A 7,608-nucleotide genomic window follows, 5' to 3' on the forward strand; every position below is an offset into this window, starting at 1 on the left:
CCGCCGCCACCACCACCACCTCCCGGCCACATTTTTCTTTTAACAGAATTTAGAGGTACAATTACTTACTTTAAACACAAATAGATTTAAAACCATCTTGACCTGAAAGTGGAAGCACGTGTCTATAATCCCAGAATGTGAGAGGCTGGGGTCAAAGGATTATGAGTTTGAGACCAGCCTGGGCTCCAGGGCAAAATGACTGGGTATTTTTGTTGATGAATGTATCTGATTTTATTTTACTTGTGTCTGTAGTATGTTGTATGTATGTACTCGGGTGGGCGCGTGTGCACACGAGGCTGTATGTGGGTCTTTCTTCCACAGCTCTCCATCCTTTTATCTGGAGACAGGGTTTCTCACTGAAACAATGAACTTCAGGAATCCACCTGTCCACCCGGGGGCCCCATCTTCACCACATACTGTAGTCACAGGTGGTGCAGTAGCGCAGGCCTTCTATGTGGGCTCTGGGGATACAAACTCAGGTCCTGATGCTGTGCAAGTGGCATGCTACCTTCTCAGCATTTCTGCAGCTCTACTTCTGACTCTAGTAACCCAATCTTAAATCTTCTAAGAGCCGAGATAAAGGACACCACAAATAGAACTGACTGTGGAACAAGCACAGCGTACATTCCATTAGATCAGTCTTAACTCCAAAACGACTAGATAGAAATCCCCAACCTCTGTGCCCTTAGGCACAATCACAAGGTTTATCGATTCTAGATAGGAGCTAATCAACCACAACTCTACCGACACCTTAGTGGGCAACTGAGTGGGTAGGAATGAGAGACGCCCTTTTTATTACGGCACGTTCAGTAACTCCCGTGGTCTCCACCCATTAGATGCCAATGGCAACCTTATTATGCCCTCCACCCAGGCATAGCTACCCCAAACATCTCCACATTGCCAACGATACACGTGGTGAAGACAGTTTTTAGTCAGTTAATTTTGTGTTGGCTGAACTATGGGCTATAGTTTTGTATATTTATTGTTTTGCACGATTGAACGCGAGGCCTTGTATATAATTTTGTGTTGGCTGAACTATGGGCTATAGTTTTGTATATTTATCGCTTTGCATGATTGAACGCGAGGCCTTGTACATACCAGGCAAGCACTCTACTGAGCCACATTCCCATCCCCTACTCCGAGTGGGTGTGAAGGTGCTTTTTGTTCGGTTTTGTTTTTGAGACAAGGTCTCCTGGCTCAGGCTGGTCTCCCACGTCAGCCTAACTTACTGGAACTACAACGTCAGCCATCACATCTGGCTCTGCTGTGGCGTCTGGGGATTGGAGCATTAGCAGACTGGGTAAAAGAGACTGCCTTCATTTAACAGCTGAAGGCCTGAACAGAAAGGTGACCTTCCCCTGCCTGACAGACCCATCTTTTCCTGACTTTGGGCAAAAATTCAAACATCAGATCATTTCAGGTCTCTTAGTTTTTGGACTGGAATTTATTTCAATAACTCTCTGGCTGTATGTCTTTTTTGGACTTAACAACAGAATTACATCATTTAGTTCCCTGGCATTCAGCTTGTAGAATATAGCTTTTCATAATTCTGTCACCATCGAGGCATGAATCAAGGTCATATTTACTAATTTTTTTGAGATAGGCTCTTATTATGTAGTCCCAACTGGCCTGGCACTCACTAAGTAGACCTGACTGGCCTGAACTCAGTGTTTTTCTTGCCATTTTCTATCAAGTGCACCACCACAACAGCCACAAGTCAATGTAACATCTACCTGCCTCTCTCTTCCTCTTCCTCTTCTTTCCTGGGAATCCCAGTATACCCTGAGAATCACTGCTGTAGATTATGTTGCTGGGGACAGAGAACAGAGTATAAGGCAGGAAGTAAAAGCAAGAAGCCTCTGAGAAATTACTAAATATCACTTTTCTTTCCAGTTGGAACTTTCTTGATTCGAACAGCACTTTTCTCTTGTCACAGGCTATGGTTGGTAAGAATTGGGCCCATTCATACTTTTTGCATCATGCCTTAAAATGTAAGAGGGGGTTGAGAGGTGGCTCAGTGGTTAAGAGCACCCCTTGCTCTTACTGAAGACCCAAATTCAGTTTCCAGCACATGCACAGTGGCTCGTAGCCACCTGTAACTCCACTTCCAGATCAGACATTATCTTCTGGCCTCCACGGGCATCAGGAATCTAAATACATATGTGCAGGAAAACCACTCATAGACATTACAATTGTTTTTAAAGTTATCTAACAGAGACTACTTAACTCAACAAAGGTAACAACATCGGCAGAAAATGCTGTAAAGAAAGATCAGACCCACAAGCTAGCATTCTGCTGTCACTAGATCGATCAAGCCACCTAGGTCTTCATAACATAGATAAAAGCCAGTTTCCACAGCAGCGGGGAGACTAAACTCTGGGGAGTAGTCCTGAGGCCACCACACAGAAGTGTAACCCTACAGCACACTGTCCTGCACTCGCCATGTACGCCTGAGGATAATCTGAGGATTCTTTCACTTGGCCTTTTTTATTATCTCAGTTCTTAGGTTTGTTTGATTATGTGTATCTGTGCATGGGCATGTGCACACACGAATGCAGGTGCCTCGGAGGCTAGAGGTGTTGTAAGCTGCCTGATATGGGTGCTCAGTACAAATGTGGGTCCTTTAGAAGAGCAGCCAGTGCTCTTAACCACGGAGCCATCTCTCTAGACTCTTTCATTGTAAGAAATAAGCTCAGCCTGGCCTTGAACTCACCACCTTACTGCATCAGCCTCCTGAGTGCTGAAAGAGGTGTGTGGCACCAGGCCAGGTCTGAGTTTCTTTTAAACTAGCTGAAGTTTCTATTCTGATCTATTCTGGTGAGGTGACGGTGATCAGTACACAGCATAGGAGCTTCGCTGAAGCAGCATCTAAGCAATCAAGTGAACATAAGAATGCTCGTGCGCGCACGCACGCACACACACACACACACACACACACACACACACTGAAACATAATGGGTTCTCCCAATCTAGGATGAGAGTCAGTTTGGGATACTTGCAGTCAAGACCTCCACATTTAGGACCGCCATGTGACAGACCAGAGTCAAAAGAAAGACCAATTACACAAATGTGGTTCCGCACAGAAGCATTTACAGGGTTCGCTCCTAGGAATTTAACAACTTATTATAATGAAACGCCACAGACATATTTAGTTTAAGTACACAAAAACACACAAGTTACATGAGAGTTCTCCACATGACCGACTTTTAGCACAGTTACCACAAAAATACCCATCAAGTATTCGTCAGGAATCCAAGTTCCAGTATCGAGTCTGCCTGTACACACAGGCTTCCGAACTGGCTGCTCTCCACTGTTCTCTTCACGACTGGGTTCTGTGGCCGCTTCTCCAGCTTCCCTCAGAAGAACACTGAAGAGGTCCTGCGGACTGTCCTCACTCCATCTCTTTCCTCCATTTACTACTTAGACCATCTTCATCCAAGGACTGATGGGACCCCCCCCCCATTTTCTTTGTTCCTTTTCTAATATGAACATAATGTATTTGGGGAAGTTTCATTAATGCTGAAATCGGTATACTTTATTCCCAATAATGCTAAGTCCTGTTTTCCTTGTACTGTTGGGTAGAAATAGTAGAGTAAAAAGTCGAGTAACACGGCTATTTCCAGAGTATTTCTGTAAAAACGAGTTTCCTCAGTTACCTGTCTATTAAGTAGTGCACGATTACATCACACGTTCTAATCTACAGGATGGGCTTCTGAATTTCCTCCTCGGTTGGCTTTCATCAGTACACTAACACAATTTTAGTACGAAGCCTCACAGCACCCCTGTGAGGTAGGCGTTGTTGACGGCCACTTTACCCGGTGTGTGTGAGTGTGTGTGTGTGTGTGTGTGTGTGTGTGTGTGTGTGTGTGTGTGTGTGTATGTGTCTCAGAGAGGTAAGTAACCGGCTCAAGGTTACAAATTAAAAAATAACATCGGTTTTAAGGCAGACTGCATTTACTGGGCTCTCCTACTAAGAATAAATACTGAGACAGGCTCTTCTTTTCTTCAGGAAACAGCACTATGCAGGATCTGGAAAGAAGGGGCGATTTAAAGCCGACCCAAACGGAGAAGAGCTATTTAGTACCTGCCCAATACAGCGATTCTGCTCAGAACTGGGGGCTTTTTTTCTCCCAGCCATGCCTTCAAAATGTTACCCAGCAAAGACGACTTACCTCAACACAAGAGGGCGACATTTGGCAACAAAGTACATCCGGCAACTCCTGGTTCAGCTTGGCAACCATCACACAAACCACACTGCTTAAGGCAAAGACGAAGCTCCATTTTGCAGATGTGGCAAAAAGTAAAGTTGTTGTTGTTGTTGTTTTTCTGGGAAAACTTTTAAAATATGAAGACTTTTTTTTTTCTTCCAATGAAGAATCACGTCCTTAAACACCAAAACCAAAACCAAAACTATCCAGGCTGCAGGTACGATCTGCACATCTGCCATCCCAGCACTCTGGAGGTTCACAGGGGACTGTTTCAGGTTCCAGGCCGGCACGGGCCACACAGTGAGACCTCACCTCAAAACACCAGACCAGGCTGCAGAGACAGCTCAGTGCTTAAGGGCACTGGCTGCTCTAGCAGAGGACCTGGGTTCAGTTCCCACACCCCCCTGAGTTCCAGAGGATCTGATGTCCTTTCCTGGTCTCCGCGGACACTGCATGCAGGATGTGCACACACACACACAGGCAAAACACCCAAACACAGAACATGAAGATAGACAAATCTTCTTTTAAAAGTTGAAACGAAGTAACAGCAGGTCCCATACCACTTACTACATGCCTCTCCGAAAACTAGCTTTGGGGAACTTTTTCCATAAAATGAAACTAACATTTCTCCACTTCCTAAAACAATGTTATTGTGGACTGAGAACAATTAATTTTTTTTCTTCTCTTGAGTCAGGGTCTTGCCATGTAGCCGCAGGCTAGTCCCGAAGTTACAGTCCTGCCTGTCTACTGACAGTTGGGGTTACAGATGGGCAAGACCCAGCATTTTGTCTTTTTGGTTTAATATTAAAAGAAACTTTATAGATAAGGGGAGGAATCAAGTGAAGTGCTTAGCACTGAAGAACTTTGAGAACGATAGGAGTCAGGTGAACTAATAAATTCTTAAAGCTTATAGAGATATTTATTCTGTGGGGGGGGGCTGCATGCATGTGTATGGGTGTGCGTACTCATGTGGACATGTGTTGAGGCCAGAGACTGGTAACACAATATCTCCTCCAATTGCTCCTCTACCTCAGTTTTTTGAGACAAGAGTCTCACTGAACCTGGAGCTTCTTTCTGCAGGGCTGGCCTGAGAGCACCTGCTACCCACCTTCCCGCCTCGGGCCACCCCGCCAGCACGGGGACGGCAGACTCCACACCTAGCTCTCGCTTCACGTTCAAATCGTGAGCAGCAACCACGTTCCTCGCTGAGCGATCTCCCCAGACTCTAGGCATGGCTCCATTTTATTTACCGATAAGTGTTTACTAACTCTTTGAGAACTTTACACATATAGTTCCACTTTAAACAGACAGTGTCTAACATGGCCATGAGCTGTAGGCATGCTCTTCTGGCACCTCTCCAGATTGTCGCAAGCTGCTATACCCACTCACCTACCCTCAAAGTAAATCTCTGTTCCACCCTTTGTGTAAGACTAATGACTTGGTATGCAGGGAAGATTATAGAGAAGTTGAAAAGTTTTAAATGAGAACTGTTAGGTTGTTTTATATCTGTGAAGGCTAGGGAGAGCTGGGCATGGGGAGCATACCTATAATGCCAGTGCCCGGAGGTAGAGCAGGCAGATAATGGGTTTAAGGCCATCTTCAGCTATATAGTGTTTGGGGCCAGCCTGGGCTAAATGTGACTCTATCTAAAAAAAAAAAAAAAAAAAAAAAAAAAAAAAAAAATTAAAAGTAGGGAATATATCCTAAATAGCTTAAAAATACATGAAATCAGTATTCAAGTTTCTATAAGGTTAAATCATGGAAGGTAGTATGGCTGAATATTGCTTTGATAAAATTAATAGTTTAAGATTACATATAATTGTAGCCCCCCCCCATAACAGCATACTTGTTTAACCAACCCCCAATATAATAGGCCCTACCATTAGCTCAATTTTGCTCTCGACACATAGGTCTTGACCCTGGACGCTAATTCTCTAAGTGACAAATTCAACTTCCTTAAGGCAATGCCCACTGGGGCTCTTCACCTGGCCCTCAAAAGTCACCACTCAGAAGCCTAGCTGTGGTACAGCCCAGAATCCCGGCACTAAGGAGGCAGGAGAGGAGGGTGGTGAGTTCAAGGACAGCATGGGCCATAGAGCAAGGATGTCTCACAAAACTAAGAACAACGGAGCTGCTGCTTTGGTGTGGTGGTGTGTGGTGTGCATGTGTGGGGTTTTGTTGGTTCGAGACAGGGCCCCACTATGTAGCTCTAACTGGCCGAGAACTCACTATATAAACCGGACTGGCCTTGAACGCACAAGAGTTCTGGGACTAGAGGGCCCTGAAACTACTACTTTGTTATTCACCTGAGCTCACTGTTTACCCAGGGAAAAACTTGTTTCAGAATTAGCTGGATTACTCTGGGCTCCTCCCAGACAGAGGTGGTGGGACCTCTAAGAACTGACTTCGGGGGTGTTCTATGGCGGGAGGGGGAGCTCAGACACCGCGTGTGGCTAACGTCTAAGCGTGACGACAACAACATTTATTAGATGTATTCAAGTATCTGTGGGACGCCCACAGTCCTGGCCACTCGGGAAGCTGAAACGGAGCTTAAGGCCGACCTGGGGAAGTGGGGACACTGCCAGACTCTTGTTTCCAAGCTGGGGGGTGAGGGGGAGTCAGGACCATCTCAAACGCCCCTCAAATGCCTGTTGAAGCTTAGACTCCAATAGGATGGGGGAAGGAGCGAGGAGGGGGCTGTTCCGCAGTCTTTCTTGCCTTCTTGTCCTTGAGTACGAGCTTCAGGTTTAAACACTTGAGAAACAATCAAATGCGATGGGCTATTTTCTAGGTACAGAAAATCCATCACTTAGTCCATCAACTTCAATTTTCCTGGGGTTTTAGGTTTCTAAATGGCACCGCTGTAGGAGGGATGGTAAGTATATTCACAGAAGGAGGGCTGCCGGCGTGGCTCTAAATGGTCTGGAATCTGAATGGATCCACTCCACTGGTTCTACTAACAAAAAAGTGAAAGCCACGCCACTGCCAAGTTACCTTTAAGAGTGACTGTCAGAAAACTCCAGTCAGCCCAGACAGCCTAGAAGATTCTGCTACATTAAGGTAGAGAGAGGATTTGTACCTGCTCTCTTCCTCTTTAAACTTAGGTAAACCTCTCGTTACAAAGTCTGAAACTGTCCTCCCGGTGTCTAAGGACACACTGTGGATGTGGTTACCCGGCCCAGGGTTATTGCACGGACCTGCCTCTGTGCTTAGTTATGTGTACTGACCAGTTTCTCTGTTCACGACTTCTTTACCACTGACTTCTCCAGCCCTTTATTTTAGCTGACATATTTTTATTAAAAATGAGGTATACTTGATGTTAAGTAAATAAAAGGCCATGTAAGAGGTTGGAATGCTAGGAAGCAGACAGTTAAAACTACTTGTGATTTGGTATAGCCA

Source organism: Peromyscus leucopus, chromosome 14, assembly GCF_004664715.2.
Source record: "Peromyscus leucopus breed LL Stock chromosome 14, UCI_PerLeu_2.1, whole genome shotgun sequence".
Lineage (NCBI taxonomy): Eukaryota > Metazoa > Chordata > Mammalia > Rodentia > Cricetidae > Peromyscus > Peromyscus leucopus.